This window comes from Nicotiana sylvestris, chromosome 6, assembly GCF_000393655.2.
Source record: "Nicotiana sylvestris chromosome 6, ASM39365v2, whole genome shotgun sequence".
NCBI classification, from domain to species: Eukaryota; Viridiplantae; Streptophyta; class Magnoliopsida; order Solanales; family Solanaceae; genus Nicotiana; species Nicotiana sylvestris.
Genome location: NC_091062.1, coordinates 23,172,106 through 23,197,181, shown reverse-complemented (window position 1 = coordinate 23,197,181; position 25,076 = coordinate 23,172,106).

Below are 25,076 nucleotides of genomic sequence, written 5' to 3'. Positions count from 1 at the left end.
ATTCATTTAGCATTTATTGACGTAATTAAGTAACTTGTTGCTAGATACGAGCGATTTGGTAGTGGAATCAAGAGGTAAAGCGATAGTTGAGACTTGAATTGTGTTCGTGGCATCGAGGTAAGTGTTTGGTCTAACCTTAGCTTGAGGGATTAGGAGTTTCGTTCTATTTGCTATGTGTTATTTGTTGAGTACGACGTATAGGCATGATGATGAGTATCTATACGTTGGTGTCAAGCATGCCAGTGAGTCTTATACTATGATTAACGTGACTGCGTTTGTATTGTTCATGCCTTTTGTGATGATTTCTATTGTTGAGCAAGGCTCGTGGAAGTAATATTAGTATTTGAATATTGAAGAGTGTTGGCTCAAGTTGTAAAATAAATTGTGGAAGTATAATTGGCAATTGAACAGTATAGAGCATTGGCTCAAGTTGTGAAGTGAGTTGTGAAGTAAATGTGAAAAGGAAAAGAGAAGAGAATTTTTTATATTGTTCCCTCGTCGGGATTCGATTGTTGTACTGTTATTCCCTTGACGGGATTTTATTGTGATTTCATTTATTTTCTTGCCCTTATTTCTTGTGATTATTGTTTTGGTAAGAGAGTGTTAAAGTACGAAGGGTGATGCCGTGCACTTATCCTTGATTTTCCTGAATCTTGCTGATAATTGAGTTATGTTGTCCTTTACGTTTATTTACTGATTTTCTGTTGTTACTTGATTCTATTATGATGTTATTGATTCCCTTGTCGGGATATTATCGTTCCCTTATTGTTCCATTATCGGGGCTCCATTGTGATTGGTGGTGAATTGTATATTGGGATCGGATTGCACTCCGCAATAATATTATATTTGGATCGGGTTGCACGCCGCAACAATATTATATTTGGATCGGGTTGCACGCCGCAACAATATTATATTTGGATCAGGTTGCACACCGTAACAATATTATATTTGGATCAGGTTGCATGCCGCAACAATATTATATTTGGATCGGGTTGCACGCCGCAACAATATTATGTTTGGATCGGGTTGCACGCCGCAACAACAATATATTTGGATCGGGTTGCACGCTGCAACAACAATATAACCGGATCGGGTTGCACGCCGCAATAGTGATAAATGATATGGATTGGGTTGCACGCCGCAACAGTGTTTTTATGATTTGGATCGGCTTGCGCGCCGCAACAGTAGAAAATAAAAGTGTTTGTTGGTTGGTTACGATTTCCTTATTCTTTTGTTGTGAATTCTAAATTGTTTTTATGCTTTTCTCTTGAATTGCTTTTGATAAATGGTATTCTCCCGCAACATGTCCCCCTCCCATCTTTAATTGTTTATTTTTGTGTTATTTTCCGCTGTACATAACATAACTGCACAGGTTTAGTTAGTATCCTGGTCCTAGCCTCATCACTACTTCACCGGGGTTGGGCTAGGCACTTACCAGCACATGGGGTCGGTTGTGCTGATACTACACTCTGCACTCTTTTGTACATATCCCAGCGCTGTAGACTTCGGACCGCAGTGAGATTGCTGTCTTTTGTTCATCAGGTGACCCGAGGTAGTCCTGCAGGTGTCCGCAGGCCTTGGCGTCTCCTTCTATCTACTATTCTTGTTTCTTTCATGTATTTCTAGAGACAGTGTTATATTTATTTCTTTCATACCTTTATTTGTAGTACTCCTAGACAGTCTGTGAAGTTGTGATACCAGTCTTGGGTAGATTTGTTATGGATTGATATTAGTAGTATTATTAAAACTTTACAACGCAGCCTTCCGCTTATTCGATTCTGTTGTTATCTAATTGTTGGCTCTTAACTGTTATCGGATTAAAAATGAAAACAAGGTAAATAGTTTAGTTGGTTGACTTGCCTAACTTTCACTAGTAGGCGCCATCACGACTCCCGAGATGAGAAATTCAGATCGTGACACTGAGCTATGGGTAGTTTTCACTGGTCTTAAGGAAGCCTAAGACAAGCGGTAGTGTCAAGTCGTCTTGCAAATTGATACTTCTAATGTGATTCATGTGTTGCAGTCTGGAGGATCTGCGCCTCATTGAAATAGTGATGTTGTCAACTGTATTCGTGACCTCTTGTCTAGGAATGTCTCTATTTTTTATATCTACATGGAGGCTAATTCGGTAGCTAATGCTATAGTTAATTTGGTATTTAATCAAGAGTCTCTTTTTGAATTGCATATGTTTATGCCTAATTGTAGCATTTTTTTCACTTGTTTCGAAAAATATTGTTGGGGTTTATTCTCTTTCTTGACTTTTAGCTAATTTTCTTTTGCTTCTTTGTTTCTCATTTGAAAGAAAAATAATACCCCCTCCAAACATACAAAATTAGGTTAATGATGTACGTTATACGACATGCGCAGATGTACTCCACGGGGAAAACTGACGTAATATTTACTTTTCTTTTCCATTTTTTTCGTTTTTAATTTAACCCTATCATTTTTTTTTCTTTTTTCTTTTTCCCTTCGGAGTAACCCATCAATGAAGCCACTTCCTACCCTCTTATCATCAGAGGTGGAGCCAAGATTAAAATTTAGAGATTCTGAACTTATTATTAAACTCATAATTCGTTTTATTAATGGGTAATTACACATATTCATACATATATTTAATGAACTTTTTTAATACAAATATAGGATCTAGTGGTGTACAAAGGAAACCGACAAACTGCACCAACCTGATAATTCGAGAAAAAAAAACCCGACTATGATTTGGTTTTATGTTGGAAAAAAAATCCGACCATAATTGGTTTGGTTTGGTTTTAACTAAAGAAAGTCAAACCGAAACCAACCCAACCCAACAATACATATATAGAAATTTTAGATATATTTACTACATAAATATACTTATTGTGATGTAATTTATAAATATTTCTTAAAATATTTTATAATTTTATCTTTTAAGGTATTATTTCAAGGTTGGACAAGAACTTTTGAATGCTTCAATAAATTTTATAGCCATTAATATTAGTAAATTAAATAATGCTCACAAAAGTCCAAACCAAAATCAAATCAATACTAATGCTAACAAAAGACATTCAATTCAATTCAATATTACGAACGAGAATGTATTAAATATCTATTTTTTTATTTTGCAACAAATTAGATAAAAATGCATAACCTATTTTTATTTTTCTTTAGTGTTTAGTCATGTAATTAATACTCCCTTATTAGTCTATTTATTTTAGCATGACTTAGTACTTTTAGATTATGTTTATTTTTATTATGGCTTTTTAATTAGCAATATTTATATTACATAATTTTATAGTCTTTATTGTTGAATATTTTAGGATAATGCCATGACACATCTCATATTTTGTATTATTTTCTTGGAAAATACTTTATATAGTTGTATCTTACTAGGATTAAAGAAATATTTTGAGTAAATTTTATATGTTTTGTTCTACGAAGATTTTATCGGAAAAAACCCCAAAAAAACCCAAAAAACCCGAAAACCCGAGAAAAACTGAGTTGAAAAACCCGATTTTTATTGGTTTGGTTTGGTCTTTAGATTTAATAACTCGATAAAATTGGTTTGGTTTGATAATTGTAAAATCCGAACCAACCCGGCCTATGTACACCCTTAATAGGATTTATGTAAAAACTAATGATTTCGATCGACCTCATATGTAGTACTTTGGCTCCGTCTCATAAAGTAAATTGATTTGACATAAATATCGAGTGTGAATAAATTTTTATTTAGTATCACTATGTCTAAGGAAGTAAAGCACCATAATATTAAAATCCTAGGCCAGCTTTTTGTTCCATCGTTATAATATCCTTGTTTACGTTTTGCTGTGGTTAATTGCCTTAACTATTTCAAAAATTATCTTTACCATGTTACCATTAACTCTCTCGTTTTCTTGATAAAAAGAAGTCGTCAACCTTCAGTTATTGCACTATATGAAACCAGCGAGCTGAGCGAAAGAGACAAAAAAGAAGTTTGACTTGCTACCATGATTTTTTAAACAATAACGATCTATTTCCTTGAGGAATTCTAGGTTGATTAAAAAAACACAATAATACTACAACATTATGTACTTAAAATACATGAAATAATTAAGCAAGATACCTGCAGGTACATCGTACACTGTTTGTACGCGGCATTTGATGACGGAAGACGTCTCCACATTCCACAAAAGCTTGGATGGTGACAACAAACCTATAATACTAAATTATGAGCTAAATTTTAATGAAAATAAACTGAGCTATATTAAAGGTTTATAATAATTGATGCAATTGTTTGACTCAAAAATATGTATCTTGGTTCAAATAATTAAATTTATGTAATTAGGGGTAAGCTTAGTTAACAATAATATCTCTAGATGAGGCTTTCAAGGGTGCAATAAACAATAAATGGATTCAGTCAGATAGTAATGACATCGTGTGATAACTGTTCTAAAAAGCATGAACAATAATGTAGCATTCAATAGCAATTAATATCTCTAAATAGCATTTAAGTAAATAGGAGGAATGATTCGCCTAACGAAGGACGAAATTGACAGATGTTCCTCCTGACAATGATGAATGACAGATAAATCCTTGAATATTCGAGTTATTCTCGAATCTGATGGAAAAGTGTGAAATAATATAAACAAGAATGTTAGTGAAAAGGTGATGTTTGTATCTTAGCAAGAGAGAAAGAATCTTTCTATCAAAGTGAGTTCTTACAAGTGAATCTTACATGCCCCTATCATCCTCCCTTTTTTTCTATATATATGGGACATGTTCCTAAGAATTCCTAATAGTACAAGTGCAGAGAATATCCACTAGAATATTTTCTTTTAATGTCCTATCCTGACAAACTAGCCGTTATAGTTCTTATCATCAGTATTCGACCTTGACCTCGACCCTTGTTGACATCTCGACTACGACTCTTGTCGGCATTCCAATTACGGCTCATGTCGACAATTCGGCCAAGGACTTTGCTGCTTCTTGGGTTGCTTCAACTAACGTCGACTCGAGAATCCTTCCCATAATATTATCTTGGCTTAGATACTTTAGAGACAAATTTTACTTTATACAGTTAGTCCCTCCGCTTATTGAGACCGTCTTCAGACGGGGTCGATGAGTGGATTTGCTCGTTATGGTAGAAATAATTGAGCGAGCAGTTCAGGTCGCGGTGGTCATGATGAATCGACAACATGGCCCTATGCGGACAACTTATTCCAAAACGTCTCATTTTATCGCTTGGTTTGTTGGAGTTGGGTTGTCCAAAAATTAAGATGACGTCATGCATCATTAAGACGTATTTTTCCGATGCGTTGCTTCGTTTTGCGTGCGTCTTTTGATTGAATCTGCCTCTTCAGTTAAGGCGCCGGTAATGATGAGTCGTTTTCATTTCTAGTGCCCAGGTTATTACAAATAGAGGTGTTAGGGTGTAATTTTGAAGTTTTAAACTTTCTACTTCGAAACCCAATATCTCCTTCTTTCTTCTCTTTGACTTAACACTTTTCCTCTCTATTCTAGGGGCTTTCATTGTTTTTGATCCTCCATTGCTTGATACTCCCTTTATTCCGATTAAACATGACTAACTTGCCTTTCGAGTGTAGTGAAGGGAGTGAGCCGGTCCCTTTAGCGATGGTGCTCCCTCCTCATGAGGGGAATGCTCCTGTCGCCGTCGGGGATGGAGGTTTCCCTTTGGTGGAGGAGATAACTCATCGCAATCCTGACACTAGGTCAGATTTCTCGAAGTCCCCTAATGCTGACCCTGGAACCTTTCTATCAGTAATGACGGAGAAGAAATTGGGAGAACTTATAGTTAAGTACGACATCCCCTATCGCCTCGAATTTATCTCGGCTGAGTGGGATACGGTGTAGGTCCATCGCTCTGGATACTGCGCCTTTTACGCCTACCCTTTCCAAGTCGGCTATAATTTCCCTCTCCTTCCACTAGCAGAGGAATTTTCTATTATTACGGTGTCTACCCAGCCCATCTCGCCCAATATGTTTACAAGCTTATAAAGATGCTTACCAAATTCGTTGAGCTGGCCGGGGTCGAACTCTCACCCGACATTTGATACACCTGTTGGCCCCTAGCTTTTACAGGGGGATGATGTTAAACCTTCGCCACCGGGGGGAGGGGGGGCAAATGCCTTGTGGTGAAGATGGATAACAGGGCTAATCACTACTTTTGGTTACGCTACTTTTTCGTCAGAACCGAAGACGTGGTGGCCAATGTCGATGACTTTCCTGAAGTTTGGAATTGCGCTCGTAAGTACTTAGTTTCCTTGTTCGTATGTGTCTGATTTTTCTCCCTTGTTTGGTTGTGGGTTTTGATTTTCGGTCCTTTTCTCTTTTTTTTTGCACAGCCAAGACCTCGCCTCCTTTTCTGGTCAAGGATCTTTTAGACTGGGTTAGTCGGCTCCTCCCTCACATCGTGGGGATCCGTGAGTGGCTGGGCTTCTTCAGAAGTTCGGGCCCACTCCCCCTTCGACTGGTAAGTTCCTTATTTTGTTGGAGTCTCGATTTCTTTTCCTTCCGTTTACTTTACTAACCTTCCCCGTTTCCTGTGTTTCTTCTAGCTTTGGCTAGGGGATCTTCGAGGAGGTCGAGATCCCCCGTCCCTTCGTTCCGAAAAAGAAAACTGCTACGCCCCAACTTTCGCTCCATCTACAATGTCGGCTACTTCTGCTCGCGCCTCTTCCCCTCCTGTTACGGCGCCTAATCCTGCACCATCCGTGGCCATAGAGACTTCAACCACGGAGATATCGACCACTCCCACATATTATTTTATAGATGATGACAACGAGCTTGTGCGGGGTTAGGAGGTTTTGATGCGCCGTAAGAGGAGATCTATTATCACGACCCTAACCTTGAACCCGGTCGTGATGACGCCTCTCGTGAAGACAAGGCCAGCCAATTAAACCCAATTCACTTTTTAAACAGTTAAACAACAAAAAAATAGTCTAAAACATGATTTAACGATACTAAGTAGCGAATAATAGCAAGTAAGTGCGGAAATACAACCCAACACAGCCCTAACCGGGGTGTCACAAGTCACGAACATCTAACAACACTAAGTCCTCAAATGTAACTACAGAGTTTAAATACTGAACTAAGGACATAAAGAAAAGAGATAGGGAGGATCTCTGGGCTGCGAACGCCAATAACTACCTAAAGACTCCTCGAGATCCTCCTGAAGCTGGAATGAATCAGCAAAGGGAGTGGGACCAGCTACGCCTGAATCTGGACACGGGGTGCAGTGAGTAAAGTGAGTACTCCAACTCAGTGAGTAACAAATGTAAATATTGACTGAAAGTAAGTAAACACGTATGTCACAAGGCATTCTATAATGACTCAGTAAAACCATTTAAAAGCAGTAAACCAGTGAAAAGTTAAGTAACAATCCTTTTTCAACAAGTAAACAGGTAATTGACAGGCAGTTAAGGCAAAGTAAACCATTATAAGTTCTCCCCTCGGGCACAGTATCAACAAATCCGCCCTCGGGCAACATCTCAGAACAATACCAGCCCCTTGGACTCAATCTCACATCACAATGGGTACCCGCGCTCACTGGGGGTGTGCAGACTCCTAGAGGGGCCCCTTACGGCCCAAGTGCAATAACAAGCCATCTTGTGGCATCAAACTAGGCCCTCGGCAACATAGGCCCTCGGCCTTACAAAGTCAAAAATCCTCACAAGCCCCTCGGGCAATAGTAAAACAGTGTTTCTCAGCCCAAACATCATTTAAGTATTAAAATTGAGTAAACATGACTGAGTAGTAAAACACTGGAAAATAACATGACTGAGTTCAAGTATAAAGTCAAAACAGTGAGAAAATATCAATAAAAATCCTTGAAGGGTTCAAATAGTTGGCATTAGGCCCAAATATGGCATTCAGCCCAAATAATTATGATACCAAATAGTTTTCAATCAAATACGCGGTAAAATCATCAATCGGGATGGACCAAGTTACAATCCCTAATAGTGCACGACCCCACGCTCGTCATCAAGCGTGTGCCTCACCTCAATATAGCACTACGATGTGCAATCCGGGGTTTCAAACCCTCAGAACATCATTTACAATCATTACTCACCTCGAACCGGCTAAATCTCTAACTCGCGACGCCTTTGACCCTCGAATCAGCCTCCATGCACGTTGAATCTATCCAAAATTAGAACGAGGACGTCAAAATATGCTAAGGGAACAAAGTCCAAGCGAAAACAATCAATAAAGGGCACAAATCCCGAAATTACCAAAACCCGACCCCCGGGCCCACATCTCGAAATTCAGAATTTTTTACACTAATAGATTCCTTATCTTCCCACGAGTTCATACATACAAAAAGTTCTCAAATCCAACCCCAAATGGTCCTTCAAATCCCCAATCAAAAGTCTAAATTTCCAAGCCCTTGTTCTTCAATTTTAAGCTTAGATTCCATGATTTTCTAGGTGGAATTCACATAATAATCGAGTTTTAAGTCCAAGAATTTTACCTCCCAACGATTCCCCTTGAATCCCTCTTCAATGTCCTTCAAAAATCTCCCAAAATGACCAACTATGGAGGAAATACACACAATCCTCGCGGACAAGACGAGTTTTAAAACCTTCTGCCCAACCATAAATTCCTTCTTCGCGAACGCGGTCAAAGCCTCGCGTTCGTGAAGCAAAAAAATAATTTTGACCAAAATCCTCTTTCGCGAACGCGACACGACCATCGCGAACGTGATGCTTTACCCAGGCAAACCTCTGTGAACGCGTTCAGCCCATCGCAAACGCGATGAGTTAAATCCACTGAAGCTCAGCCTCACCATTCCTTCTATGTGAACACGACACCTATCATGCGAACGCGATGCACCAATCCTTAGCCCTTCGCGAATGTGGAGCTCCCATCGCGAACGCGAAGGCTTAATCTTTGCCTTCCCCAACTTACTCTTCACGAACGCGAGGGTCCACTCGCAAACGCGTAGGGTAAAATCCCTACAACAGCTGAACAGATTTTTCTGCAATTTCTCAACTTCAAAATGATCCGAATGACCACCCGAAACTCACCCGAAGCCCCCGGGACCTCAACCAAAGGCATGAACACATCCTAATAACTTATTCAAACTTGTTCCAATCACCAAAACACCTTAAACAACATCAAATCACTTAAAACACATCGGATTCAAGCCAAGCTTTCTAAAATCTTCCAAATTACGCTTTTGATAAAAAACCCAACCAAACCATGTCCGAATGATCTGAAATTTTGCACACACATCCCAAATGACACAACAGAATTACTGAAACTCTCGGAAGTCCATTCCGACCCCTATATCAAAATCTCGTCTATCGACTGGAAATTGCCAAAATATCAACTTCACCAATTCAAACCTAAATCTACTCTGAACCTCCAAATCTCATTCCGATCACACTCCTAAGTCATAAATCACCTCCTGAAGCTAACTGAACAATCGAAACTCACATCCGAGCCCTCTAACACATAAGTCAACATCCGATTGACTTTTCCAACTTAAACTTCCATAAAAGAGACTAAGTGTCTCAAACCTTGCCAAAAATCATTCCGGGCTCGATCCGACCAATCCGATACCACAAAACACGGATAACGAACCATAAAGAAGCAAAAATAGGGAAAATGGAGCGGTAACTCATGAGACGACTGGCCCGGTCATCACATCCTCCTAAACTTAAACAAATGTTCATCCGCGAACGAATCAAGAAACATACCTGAAGCCTCAAACAAGTGAGGATATCTGCTCCGCATTTCCCGCTCGGTCTCCCAGGTAGCCTCCTCCACGGGCCGACCTCTCTACTGCACTTTCACTGAAGCTATATCCTTTGACCCAAAATAGCTACTGGCTCCACATGATAGGTCAAATCATCATCCAATTGAACCGTGCTAAAATCTAGAACATGAGACGGATCCCCAATATACTTCCAGAGCATAGAAACATGAAATACCGGATGTACACTCGACAAATTGGGTGGAAAAACAAGCTCATAAGCCACCTTCCCAATCCTCCGAAGCACCTCAAAAGGCCCAATGAACCGCAGACACAACTTCCTTTTCTTCCCAAACCTCATAACACCCTTAATGGGTGAAACCTTCAACAGAACCTTCTCGCCAGCCATGTAGGACACATCTCAAACCTTCCTATCAGCATAACTCTTTTGCCTCGACGACTGTATGAAGCCTCTCCTGAATCACCTTCACCTTCTCCAAAGCATCCTGCACCAGATCAGTCCCCAATAACCTAGCCTCACTAGGCTTGAACCAACAAACTGGAGATCTACACTGCCTCCCATACAAAGCCTCATATGGAGCCATCTGAATACTCGACTGGTAGCTGTTGTTATAAGTAAACTCTGCAAGCGGTAGAAAGTCATCCCATGACCCTCCGAAATCAATAACACAAGCACGCAACATGTCCTCCAATATCTGAATAGTGCGCTCGGACTGCCCGTCCGTCTGAGGGTGAAAAGTTGTGCTCAAATCCACCTTAGTACCCAACTCTCGCTGCACAGACCTCCAAAACTGTGAAGTAAACTGAGTGCCCCTATTTGAAATGATGGAAACAGGGACACCATGCAAATGAATAATCTCTCGGATATAGATATTTGCAAACCGCTCTGAAGTACAGATAGTACACACCAGAATGAAGTGCACAGATTTGGTCAGCCGATTCATAATCACCCAAATAGCATCGAACTTTCTCAAAGTCCGTGGAAGTCCAACAACAAAGTCCATAGTGATCCTCTCCCGCTTCCACTCGGGAATATCTATCCGTTGAAGCAAGCCACCTGGTCTCTGATGCTCATATTTCACTTGCTAACAATTTAGACACCGAGCTACAAATCCCACAATATCTTTCTTTATTCTTCTCCACCAATAATGCTGCCTCAAATCCTGGTACATCTTCGCGGCACCAGGATGAATGGAATACCGCGAGCTGTGGGCCTTTTCCAGAATCAACTCCCGAAGCCTATCCACATTGGGCACACAAATCTGGCCCTGCATCCTCATCACCCCATCACCACCAATGGTCATATCTCTGGCATCATCATGCTAAACTCTGTCCTTAAGGACAAGCGAATGCGGATCATCATATTGGCGCTATCTGATGCGATCATATAAAGAAGACCGAGAAACTACGCAAGCCAACACCTGACTGGGCTCCGAAATATCTAACCTCACGAATCAATTGGCCAAGGCCTGAATATCAACTGCAAGAGGTATCTCCCCAACTGGAATATATGCCAAACTCCCCATACTCACTGCCTTTCGGCTCAAAGCATCGGCCACCACATTGGCCTTTCCCGGATGGTACAATATAGTGATATCATAATCCTTAAGAAACTCCAACCATCTATGCTATCTCAAATTAAGATCCTTTTGCTTGAACAAATACTGAAGATTGCGATGACCAATGAACACCTCACAAGATACGCCATACAAGTAATGCCTCCAAATCTTTAACGCGTGAACTATGGCAGCCAACTCCAAATCATGAACGGGGTAGTTCTTCTCATGGGTCTTCAACTGACGAGAAACATAAGCAATAACTCTACCCTCATGCATCAACACACAACCAATCCCAACTCTCAAAACATTACAATACACGGTATATGAACCTGAAGCTGATGGCAAAACCAATACTGGAGCTGTGGTCAAAGCTATCTTGAGCTTCTGAAAGCTCTTCTCACACTCGTCCGACCATACAACTAAAGCACCCTTCTGAGTCAACTGGGTCAAGGGCGATGCGATAGATGAGAATCACTGAACAAAACAGTGATAATAACCCGCTAAACTAAGAAAGTTGCAAATCTCTATGGATGAGGACGGTCTGGGCCAACTCTGAACCGCCTCTATCTTCTTCGGATCAACTTGAATACCCTCATTGGACACCACGTGCCCCAAGAAAGTCACTGAACTGAGCCAAAACTCACACTTGTAAAATTTTGCATAAAGCTTCTCCTCCCTCAATCTTTATAACACGACTCTCAAATGCTCTGCGTGATCCTCCTGACTACGCGAGTACACCAGAATATCATCAATGAAAACTATAACAAACGAATCGAGATAAGGCTGGAACACGCTGTTCATCAAATGCATGAACGGGCATTGGTCAGCCCAAAAGACATCACCAACAACTCATAATGACCATAACGGGTCCTGAAAGCTATCTTAGGAATATCCGAATCCCTGATCTTCAGCTGGTGATAACCTGAACGGAGATCAATCTTGGAGAACACTCTCGCTCCCTGAAGCTTGTCGAATAAATCATCAATGTGAGGCAAAGGATACTTGTTCTTAATTGTTACCTTATTCAATTGCCTATAATCAATACACATCCTCGTAGTGCCATCCTTCTTCTTCACAAACAGAACCGGAGCACCCCAAAGTGATACACTAGGCCGAATGAACCCTTTATCAAGGAGTTCCTGAAGTTGTTCTTTTAATTCCTTCAACTCCGCTGGTACCAAACGATACGACAGAATAGAAGTGGGTTGAGTGCCCGACACCAGGTCAATACCAAAATCAATATCACTGTCCAGTGGCATGCCCGGTAGATATACAGGAAACACATCGGGAAAATCCCTCACAACTGGAACAGAATCAATACTAGGAGTTTCAGCATCGACATCCCTCACAAATGCTAGATACGAAAGACAACCCTTCCCAACCATATGCCGGGCTTTCAAGAATGAGATCACTCTACTGGGAACATAATCAGTCACATCTCGCCACTCGATCCGTTGCACACCCGGTATAGCCAATGTGATTGTCTTAGCATGAAAGTCCAAAATAGCATGACACGGAGATAGTCAATCCATGCCCAAAATGACATTGAAATCCACCATAAACAATAATAAAAGATCCACATGGGTCTCTAGACCCCAATAGTCACCACACACGACCGGTACACGCGGTTTACAACAACAGTATCGCCCACTGGGGTAGATACATGAATAGGTGAAGCAAGAAACTCACGGGGCGTACCCAAATAATGAGCAAAGTATGATGACACATAAGAAAAAGTGGAATGGAGATTAAATAATATAGAGGCATCTCTGTGGCAGACTGAAACAATACCTATAATGACAGCATCTGAAGCAATAACATCGGGTCTTCTTGGGAGTGCATAGAAATAGGCCTGACCGCCCCCTGATCGACCTCCTCCTCTGGGGAGACCTTTAGCTGACTGGCCTCCACCCTTAGCTGGCTGGGTATTTGGTGGTGAAGTAACTGGAGCTGAAGCCGATGACGAACCCCTCTGCTGAGATGAACTCACAAGACGACGACGACACTGCCTCTATATATGACCCATATCACCACACTCATAACAACCCCCAGGTGCTGGAGAATGGGACTGAAGGGAACCCCTCACAACGGAGTGACTAGCAGATGCACTTGGCATAGAAGAGCTGATGGAGCACAGGTTAAACTCTGAGTTGGAAGGGCGTTGAGTGATGAATGGCCCTGCTGAGATCCGTGATAACCATGACCCGAAGATGCCCCACGATAAACTAGGCGAGCTGGCTGAGCATACCTGAATGAACGGCCTCTGCCGTGCTGAAATTGACCCCTCGAAGGAGTACCACTATAGCTGCCAGATCCTCGAGGCCTCTTGGCCTCCCTCTCCTCTCACTCCTAACGACGAACAAATTCAATCTCACGGGCGATATCCACAACCTCTTCGAAAGTAGCACCAGTCACCCTCTCCCTGGTCATGAGAATATAGAGTTGATAAGTAAGACGATCAATAAACCTCTTAATACTCACTCTATCTGTCGGTACAAACCAAATGGCATTACGAGCTAACTCGGAAAACCTTAACTCATACTACGACATGATCATCTCCCCTTGACGCAACCACTCAAACTACGAGACTACGGCATATACTTTTCCAGAAAGAGAGCGAAGAACTACTGCCAGGTAAGGGGTGCTACACCAACAGGCCTACGCCTCTAAAAATCCTCCCACCAAGTGAAAGCAGCTCCTGAAAACTGATAAGTAGTGAAAGAGACCCCGATGATCTCCAGAATACCTGTTGTACGAAGCATCCTTTAACACTTATCTAAAGAGCCCTGGGTATCCTCGCCCTCTGCGCCACTGAAGGTCGGAGGCTGCAATCTACCAAACCTCTCCAACCTACGCTGCTCATCCTACGGTATGACAGGAACTACATAGTCCTGAGCAGCTGCCACCGGCTGGGCTGGATGCGCCCCCCGCGTTTGAAGTCCCTGCACGACCTACTCAGGTGTGCGAGCAGCGGGAGTCTGATTGCCTCCCCTGGCCTGAGAAGTAGTGCGACCGTAGTGGCTGAAACCGCTTGAGCCAAGCGAGTGCAAACTGATAAGATCTGAGCTAAGGCCTTCTGAAGACCCGGAATCACAATAGGCACAACTGGTGCCTGAGCTGGTGCTACTGGAGCATCCATAGCTGGGACTTGGTCCTGAACTGGGGCAGCTGGTGGATCTACAGGTGCTGCCCTCGCGGCTCTACCCCTACCACAACCACGGCCGCATCCTCGTCCACTGGTGGCCATAGCTGGTGGTACTGGTGGTCGTCCACACTGAGCGGTAGCGTGCGTGCTCACCATCTGTGAGAGAATAGAATAATAGAAGTGTAGTACTCAGGTCAACAAATTTGCACGACAAGAATTTCAAGAATATGAAATTTTTCCTAAAGGTTCTGCAGCCTCTAGAGGATAAATATAGACATCTCCGTACCGATCCGCGAGACTCTACTAAACCCGCTCAGGACTCGTGAGACCTATGTAACCTAGGCTCTGATACCAACTTGTCACGACCCTAACCCCAAATTCGGTCATGATGACGCATATCGTGAAGACAAGGCCAGCCAATTAAACCCAATTCACTTTTTAACCAGTTAAACAACATAAAAATAGTCTAAAACATGATTTAACGATACTAAGTAGCGAATAATAGCAAGTAAGTGCGAAAGTACAACCCGACATAGCCCTAACCGGGGTGTCACAAGTCACAAGCATCCAACAACACTAAGTCCTCAAATGTAACTACAGAGTTGAAATACTGAACTAAGGACATAAAGGAAAGAGATAGGGAGGAGCTCCGGGATGCGAACGCCAACATCTACCTAAAGACTCCTCGAGATCCGCCTGAAGCTGGAATAAATCAGCACTCGGGAGCGAGACCAGCTAAACCTGTATCTGCACATGGGGTGCAGGGAGTAAAGTGAGTACTCCAATTCAGTAAGTAACAAATGTAAATAAGGACTGAAAGTAAGAAAACACATAAGGCACAAGGCATTCTATAGTGATATAGTAAAACCATTTAAAAGCAGTAAAACAGTGAAAAGTTAATTAACAATCCTTTTTCAACAAGTAAACAGGTAATTGACAGGCAGTTAAGGCAAAGTAAACCATTAGAAGTTCGCCCCTCGGGCACAGTATCAACAAATCAGCCCATCGGGCAACATCTCAGAACAATACCATCCCCTCAGGCTCAATCTCACATCACAATGGGTACCCGCTCTCACTGGGGGTGTGCAGACTCCTGGAGGGGTACCTTACGACCCAAGCACAATAACAAGCCATCTCGTGGCATCAAACTAGGCCCTCGGCCTCATATTAATCAAGCCACCTCGTGGTGTACATATCTCAGGCCCTCGGCCTCAAATCAGTATCAGTGTTTCCTTACAACATAGGCCCTCAGCCTTACTCAGTCAAAACATCATTTAAGTATTAAAACTGAGTAAACATGGTTGAGTAGTAAAACAGTGTAAAATAACATGATTGAGTTCAAGTATAAAGTCAAAATAGTGAATAAATATTAATAAAAATCCCCGAAGGGTTCAAATAGTTGGTACTAAGCCCAAATATGACATTCATCCCAAATAATGATGATAGCAAATAGATTTCAATCAAATACGCGTTAAAATCATCAATCGGGACGGACCAAGTCACAGTCCCCACGCTCGTTATCAAGCTTGTGCCTCACCTCAACATAGCACTATGATGTGCAATTCGGGGTTTCAATCCCTCAGAACATCATTTACAATCATTACACACCTCGAACCGGCTAAATCTCTAACTCGCGACACTTTTGCCCCTCGAATCGGCCTCCACGCGCGTCGAATCTATCCAAAATCAGAACGAGGACGTCAAAATATGCTAAGGGAACAAAGCCCAAGTGAAAACAATCAATAAAGGGCACAAATCCCGAAATTATCAAAACCCGACTCCCGGGCCCACATCTCCCAATTCAGAAATTTGTACGCCAATAGATTCCTTATCTTTCCACGAGTTCATATATATCAAAAGTTCTCAAATATGACCCCAAATGGTCCTTCAAATCCCCAATCAAAAGGCTTAATTTTCAAGCCCTAGTTCTTCTATTTTAGGCTTAGATTCATTGATTTTCTAGGTGGAATTCACATAATAATCGAGTTTTAAGTCCAAGAATCTTAACTCCCAACGATTCCCCTTGAATCCCTCTTTAATTTCCTTAAATAATCTCCCAAAATGACCAACTATGGAGAAAATAAACCCAATCCTCGCAGACAAGACGAGTTTTAAAACCTTCTGCCCAGGCATAAATTCCTTCTTCGCGAACGCGGTCAAAGCCTCGCGTTCGTCAAGCAAAAAAATAAGTTTTACCAGAATCCTCTTTCGCGAACGCGACACGACCATCGTGAACGTGATGCTTTACCCAGGCAAAGCTCTGCGAACGCGTTCAGCTCATCGCGAACGCGATGAGTTAAATCCATTGAAGCTCAGCCTCGCCATTCCTTCTATGCGAACGTGACACCTATCCTGTGAACGTGATGCACCAATCCTCAGCCATTCGAGAACGCGGAGCTCCCATCGCGAACGCGAAGGCTTAATCTTTGCCTTCCCCAACTGACCCTTCGTGAACGCGAGGGTCCACTCGCGAACGCGAAGGCTAAAATCCCTGCAACTGCTGAACAGATTTTTCTACAATTTCTCAACTTTAAAATGATGCGAATGACCACCCGAAACTCACCCGAGGCCCTTGGGACCTCAAACAAAGGGACAAACACATCCTATTACCTTATTCAAAGTTGTTCCAATCACCAAAACACCTCAAACAACATCAAATCACTCAAAACACATCAGATTCCAGCCAAACTTTCTAATCCGGTGTAAATGAAAATTTGGTTGGGATTGACTCTAATCCGGGGAAAAAGAGGATGTCCAAATCCGGGAAAAATTGCAACTTGGAGGTTTGATGTCACATTCCAAGCATTTTTCAACATTGGAATTGTGTGGTGATCTGAGAATTGAACTATACGAGTCAATGAGAGATTGCGAGGAGGAAATACAAAGGCCATACATTTTACAATTTAAGGGAACAAGAAGGCAAAATGACATTCCTCATATGAAAGCCAAGAAATGCAAAATAAAGAAATTGAGGTTTGGCTTGATCATCAACATACCACCCCCACCGCTCGTGGTCACAAGCTTGATTCCAAGTTGGGTACCCAATTCATATCGTCCAAGTGGCGAGAAAAGTGGTAACATTGAGTTGTGTCGTGCCATGATGTTAAATGCGGCGTTTGGTGGGAGGCAACCCATCGTTTTTCAAAGTTTTTTAGTCATTTTTTGAAATTTTCGTTTTTTTTAAATAGCTTATTATATTGTTTCTAACCAATCTTCCAAGTTTCATAATTTTTGGAGTTGATTTGAGTAGGTCGGGGCGACGGAGAGCATGAAAAATAGTAGCTAATGAAAATTGTAGGGGCAGGCTTCGCATTTGAAAAAATTGGTTCGCATTTCCCAGACTTTTATCGCAATTGCAAACACTACAGGTTTCATTTACCTTCGCAATTGTGAAGGTTGTGTCGCAATTGCGACATCAGAGAGGTAAAACAAGTCGTTCACTCCTTTTGAACAAAAGTGAAGAAAAAGTTCTAAGGCTCTAACCCTTTGTCTCCCTCACTCTCACTACTGTAAAAATCCATTATCTCTCACTCCTAATTGCAGGAAACCAGGTATGAAAGCTTAATCACTTCTTCTTCTTCTTCTTCTTCTTCTTCTTCTTCTTCTTCTTCTTCTTCTTCTTCTTCTTCTTCTTCTTCTTCTTCTTCTTCTCCTCCTCCTCATCCTCCTCATCCTCCTCCTCCTCCTCCTCCTCCTCCTCTTCTTCTTCTTCTTCTTCTTCTCTTCTCTTAAACCTTAGGTTTTCAAATGGGTAGCATTTCCTTTGCCCGAAATTGTTTAAAAAAATTTCAAATCATAAGTTGATTTCTGGGTGAGGTTGGTTGAGAGTGTGTGTTTTGCTCTTTGTTAAAAATTTGGGGAAGTCTGAGTACCCAAGTCTTGTCAAATAGAAGTGAATTTTTTATGCTTCTTATGTGATCGATAAAAGGCCCGAAGGAGATTCTTAGCCGAAACATCGATATTTTTGTTCATTCATGATTGTCTATGAAGTCTAGTGCATAATTTATGTTTAAAAGATGATTGGGTTCATTCAGAATGGCTTGGATTCCAAAATTTTAGGACTTAGAACTGTTCTCTGAAAAAGGTGAGGCTGGGGACGAGAATATCGCAATTGCGATGGACTCTTTGCATTTGCGAAGAGGTGGTCGCAATTGCGAAAAATCCCAAATCCATCAACCTTCGCAATTGCGAAAATTTCATCGCAATTGCGATCTTATCAAGAAATATTTCACAATTGCGGCTTCGGATAACTTCGCAATTGCGAGGTTTTCTTGGCATTTGCGACATCAGAGAGCAGTCTCTTGAAAATTTTAAAATCCTGAAATTTTTCTAAGGCTGAGTTTCGACTGTCCGATCATTTCTTTAGCATATTTGATTCATTTTGCACTATTCTTTATAGCCATATCATCTTTTCACTCCTATCATTTGTTGACAGGTTCTATAATTGAAAATGAGCTCTAACTCTGAAGGATCCCCAAATGACAACCCCTTGGAAGCTGAGCCGAACTATGACCAACACCGGTTCACATCATTGGAATGCCAAGAACGGTACTTTGCTGACCTGATCTCAAAAAAGGTGCTCCCGGAGAGTGGTATACTGCTAGACAACGTCCAGGAATGTCTTTCCGAGTTCTATCAAAGGCTGATAACCATGGGATAGAACTATTTTGCCACTCAACTTTGCTGAGCAAATGAGCAATGGGTGAGGGAATTTTATGCAAACCTCCTAGCTATCAGGCTAAGGAATCCCAAGATGAGAATTCGCAGCTAAATGGTGCACTTTGGTGTTGAAGCTGTGAATCAAGTGTATCATCTGCCAGACCACGACATGGCCCCATTCCATGCAAAAGACTATGCCTCAGGGGAGTGGTTAGAGTCTAAATTATGTCCAGGTGCAGATGTTCCATGGGCAGCTGAGAAAAGAGGAATCACATCCAAAGAGTTCACGGCCAAAGTAATGATATGGCTGGCCATCATATGCAGTCGTATCTCCCTTGTGTCGAACATATGGAATGTACCTATTACAAGAGCTTAGATGATAGCTTGCATCCTTAAGGGTATTCAGCAAAATGTTGGTGAAATCTTCATCAATGAACTGAGGGAGTATCAGATCCAGAATAGTCCATCATTGATATTCCTATCGCTTATCACTGAGCTGTGCCAACTTGCTGGGGTGGAAGAAGCTTCAGGAGACAATTGCATAGAGTCGGGAAGCCTCTAAATCCATTGAAAAAAGAGGAGAGGGAGTTGAAGAGCAAAAAGAGAAAGATGGTTTCTTCTTCTCAGGTTGATCAGAGTAGTCAGCCATCATCTTCTGCAGGAGGATCATTTGCTGTGCTTAGTGAGGAGATGTGGGTAATTCGTGAGCTAGTAGTTGGCCTTCCACAGGGACCTGGGGAAACATCCGAGGGACCCGCATACATATCAAAGAAAGATTTTCAGAAATATCTTGATGATCAGAGGAAGAAGGGGGATCACCTCAAGATACTGGAGAAGGCATATACTGATCTGGCCAAGGCACATGGTAAGTTGAGCAGTTCTCATGACACTCTAGCAAGGGCACACACCCAAATGAAACAAAAGGAGAAGAAAATAGACAAATTCTTTACTCACATGTGGAAAAGTGAGAAGGGGTTGTGGAAAGTCCTAAAGCCTCAAGAACCAATGCCATCGACCAGGCCGGTAGATGATGATGATGCTCATGTTGCTTGGACCGAGGAAGAAGGAGAGGAGGATGCCTCTGAGTCAGACATCAAGGAGAGTACCTGATGCAGTATTCAGAGAGCATTTTCCACCATTTTACTCTATCATATTTAATTGCATTGGGGACAATGCATGATCTTAGTTGGGGGTGGCTTCTTGTAAAACTATTGTTCTTGTTTAATTGTGGATAACTGTGGATATGGCAGATTGGTACTGTGGTTGTTTTCATTTTGTTGTTATTGTATTTTCATGTGATGTGTGATATTATTATGTTTATTAGCTTCTTAACTTCTTGTTTTTATATATATTATGTTTTAGTTACTTGATGTTTATTAGCTTCTTATTTTTTTTTAATATATATACAATATGTTTTATGTTAGTGGCAATATCCTTGGTTTTCTTTGTACCACGGTTCTTTTTCCAAGGATGTCAATTTTCTTTTGGAACCGGGTAATTGTTCGTAAAATTTTGTCGACTTTTCTCGATGATGGATAGATAGACAACTTTCTTAAGGGAATTAGTCATGTAGTTTAGATATAGCTTATGTTAATTTATGAAGACTAAATGATTTGAGTTGGGGTTTGTGCCCATTGACCAAGTTGTGGCTTGCTTGGTACCAACATGATTTAAACCTCGACATATGAATTTTTGGTGGTTGAAAAAGAAAAGTAATTGAAGTAAAGATGTAATGACTTTTAGATTCAAATTTTGGCTCTTTGATTCACTAAATAGCTTCCTATGCTATATGTAACCTCTTTGAGTCATTGGTTTCAATTGGATTTTGGATTTGTATTCCACTTGAGTGTTCATGTGCCATGTGTGGTGAGATTTATTGTGAGTTCATTTGCATTACTTGTAGTCTAGAACATGCCCGGAATGTGCTTCAAGGCGAAATCATAGACTAACTTGGTTGAAAAATAATATTAGGCTTTCCTTGGACCGATATTGTGCCTTAAAACTCCTACCCTTGAATATTTTCCCTAGTCAACTCATTTTGAGACTTTAACCTTGTTATTTGGCAACCATGTTACAATCTTTAATCCTTTGTTCTTTAATGATCTAGTTTTTGGCACCCTACCTCTGTAAGTACTTCGAAAGTGTAAACATAGGATAAAAGCCTAAGTTTGAGGGTGAAGGTTGGAAAAGTTGTGATATGAAAGTTGTTTAAAAGGTGGAAGGTAGAAAAAAAATGATAAAAAGTGAAACCTTCCTTGATGTTGAAAAGGAAAGAAGAAAAGAAAAATACAATAAAATAATAAGAAGTTGTGAATAAAGGGAAAATTAAGTGTGGAATGAAAAGTGAAGAAAGGATGGAGAATGTTTTTGAAGGAAGTGGACTTTGATTGTAAATTTTGTAGTGCTTGGGGAGGTTTTGAGTCACTCTAACCAAAATTGTGCCCTGACTTAACCAAAAGCCTAAACTACAACCCTTTAAGTCCTAATTGATTTTGAACCAAGTTGTCTACATTAGTAGAGAAATACATGAAGAGCAAGTCTATGATACTACTTGTACGCATTTGAACATCTTTGTGAGAGAGAGTTAATTCTTTCCATTTGATATCCCATTTTTGTTTTGAATTAAGATTTATGAGTGTGTGATTCTCTCTTAAATGTGAGGACGCATGAGATTTGAGTTGGGAATTTAATCCCATTTTCAATTGGAAGGAATGACCAAAGAGAGATAATGATGATAGAGAGGCAAATTTTGAAGCTTTAGTGTCATGACTTGATTTGCATAGTGCTTGAGCACGTGAAATGTCATGAAGTTCATGAAAAGTGTTCTGCAATTTATATGCGTTGGTTTAATTGTTGGTACCAATCGAAATCATTAGTTTGTGCTTATAGTAGACCTTTTTGGCTTGGCATGATAAGGATGCAATGTTGAGTTAATCACTTGGGAGGAGATTTTGTCACTTTTATTGCTTGAGTACAAGCAATAGTTTAAGTTTAGGGGTATGATAAGTTGGTATTTTACCAACTTATCTTGCCTTTAAGCCTATACTTTTGCTATGTTTGATTGATAAAATCACGTGTTTAATGCCATTTACTTCTATATTACAGGTTCTATGTGATTTAGAAGTTATGTTGAAGAAACCAAGTGAAACGAGCCAAAAAGAAGTTAAAAAGAGGAAAATCTGGGAAATGCCCTCAGTTGTCACAATTGCGACAAAATCTTGGGAATTGCGAAACAAGCAGTGATGGGAACTGCGAGAGGTTTCTCACAATTGAGAAGAAAGGACATTCAGGCAGTCTTCGCAAATGCAAAAGTCAACTAGGAAGTCAACCTTCGCAAATGCGATGTCAAACAATATAGACATAGTTCGCAAATGCGAAAAGCACGATTCAGTTCTGGGCAATTATGAAATTTCACATTTTTTTGGCCCCAAACCATCTAATATCCAACTTAGCTCATTTGTAAGAGATCTTTGGCTTATTTTTAGTTCTAAAGGCTAGAGAGAACAAGGTTGGAAGCTAGGGTTTTGCACACACACTTTGATATTGAAGATTTGAAGCTTTTGGTTGAGAATTTCTTACCCATTTATGTTTATTTCTTCATTTCCTTGCTTTGTATTGTATATTTAAGTGTGTAGTATTTTATTCAACACTTGAATATTATTTATGAAAATATTCATGTTTAAAGTGTGGATTAAATACCTTGTTGTGCTTATGTATTCAATGATTTTTATTCTTTTATGAAGTGAGTTATTGTTACTTTAATTATTCTTGTTCTTTAATATTTCCAAAGGGATTAGCTAACCCTAGGACTCGCCCATTAACTCTGAACTAACTTTGGAAAAGATTATTTGGGGTTGGGAAAGATTAATTAACAAGAACTTGAGGCGTTAATCCTCATTTTATAGATTCTACCTAGGGATAGGATTAAACTACTTGTAGCCATTTCGGGTGTGCTTAATCTCTTAATTGTTTTAGGGATAATTCAATTAGGAAATCTTGTTAGTCTTTTGAAGAAGCTAACATAGAATTATTACCTGTGGCTAATTAACATAAACTCGCTCATATTGTAAAATCGTGAAAACATTGGATCGTTACTTGAGTGTAATTCCCGGTGCAGCCATACTTGTAGCCATTGATTATTTTACTTGCTTTATAGGTTAGTTTACATTTTCGCATTTAGGTATAGATATTTTCTCAAATCCATTCTAAGTGTTTGGCATTGCATAACAAGTGATAATTCTCTTACATTCCTAATCGCCTACATATTGTTCTCTGTGTGATTCGACCCCGACTTATAGTTGGGTAAATTATATTGCATGTGACCGTGTCCATTTATTTTTTAGTTGTGGATTTGGACGTCATCAACAACCTCCTTTTTCATGGTGGGCCAGTAATATCCATCCCGTATGAGGCATCTGACCAGTGTTCGGTTGCCGAAATGAGCCCCGCAATGACCTTCGTGGATTTCTTCATGGATGCGCCGAGTTTGGTTTGGGACCATGCACTTTGCTAAATGGCCGCTGTAAGTCCTATTGTACTAGTCCCAAGTTAAGTTAATGGTTCTTACCTCGACTTGGTCTAGTGATGAGTTGAGGAGATGGACTACGTTTTGGTCTCCTCTTGGGATTAGGGGTGCTTATCGGGCGGATAATTACGCTTAATGGTTCGGCTTATCGGTTATCAGATTATAAATGTAGTAATCCGCTAGCCATCTAATAAGATAACAGGCGGTTTGGTGTCGGATTAACGATCATCGGATGGTTATCGGGCGGTTTATCGATTAAACCAAATAATTTTTTTTGAACAATCCTAGTCTTGTGAATACCTAACGGCCAAACTGCATAGTTGACTGGATTTTATCATTTTAACTTACCATTCATAATCCTCATTACATTACTCAATGAAGACTTGTCATGGAGTATACAGAACAATCTCTCGAACATATTTTCTTGAATACTCTTAACAAAAATATGGGTAAAATCTGAAACTCTTGAATACCATGAGAAAGATGTGTGGCTCACCCATAAAGACTAAATCTGCTACTAAGATGGAAATCGGTAAGTCTATCAACTTAATAAGTGATATTGAAAACCTGAAGGCATTTTCAGATTTATTTTCTGATAATACTCCTCTAGCTTCTGTTGATCCCATTTGTAAATACAATTCATAGAGGTCATGACTTTCTCTAGAAGAAATCAACTACGTATTGAAGATACACATATTGTCATGCATAAGGAGGTAAAAATGTAAATATAAAAATTCTTAATAGGTTAAAAGTTTATCCGATAAGAAAATTGAGTAATCCGTCCCCAACCGTTAAGCCGTTAATTATAAAATCTCAATCCATTCACCATCCATTACACCGATAACCCGATACCAATAAGCCAATAAGCCATCAGTTCGGTTAACGGTCACGGTTCTATTTTGAACGTCCCTATTTGTCATGCTTTTGGTGGCTGCAACAAGTTTAGCGACGCTGTCTGCCTCGACATTCTATGCTCGAGGAATTTGGTCGAGCTGGCATTCGTCGAACTCGGGCAGTTGCTTGCATACTTCGGTTTGGTATTTTTGCAATAGTTGTTCCTTGATTTGAAAAGTCCTTCTGACTTGGTTGACCACGAGCTGGGAATCACAACGTAATTTTAAACATTTTGCCCCATACTTGAGCGCTTGTCTCAAACCTGCAACGGCCTCATACAAAACCTTGTTGTTAGTCATATCTAGGCACCTTATGGATGAATTACTTCGCATGTTGGGACTTTGAGTAGGAGTCCCAGTGCGGATCCCGACACGTTGGATGCGCCATCAATGTATAGGACCCAAAGGTCTTGTTCTTGGGGGGAAGTTTGGACTGCTTCCCTTTCGGCTTCAAGCATTATTGTTGCGCTGAAGTCGACGATGAAGTTAGCGAGCACTTGTGACTTTATCACCATTCACGGATGGTACGTGATATCGTGCTTCCTTAGCTCGATGGCCCATTTGGCTAGCCTTCCCGATAGCTCGGGTTTATGTAAAATGCTTCTTA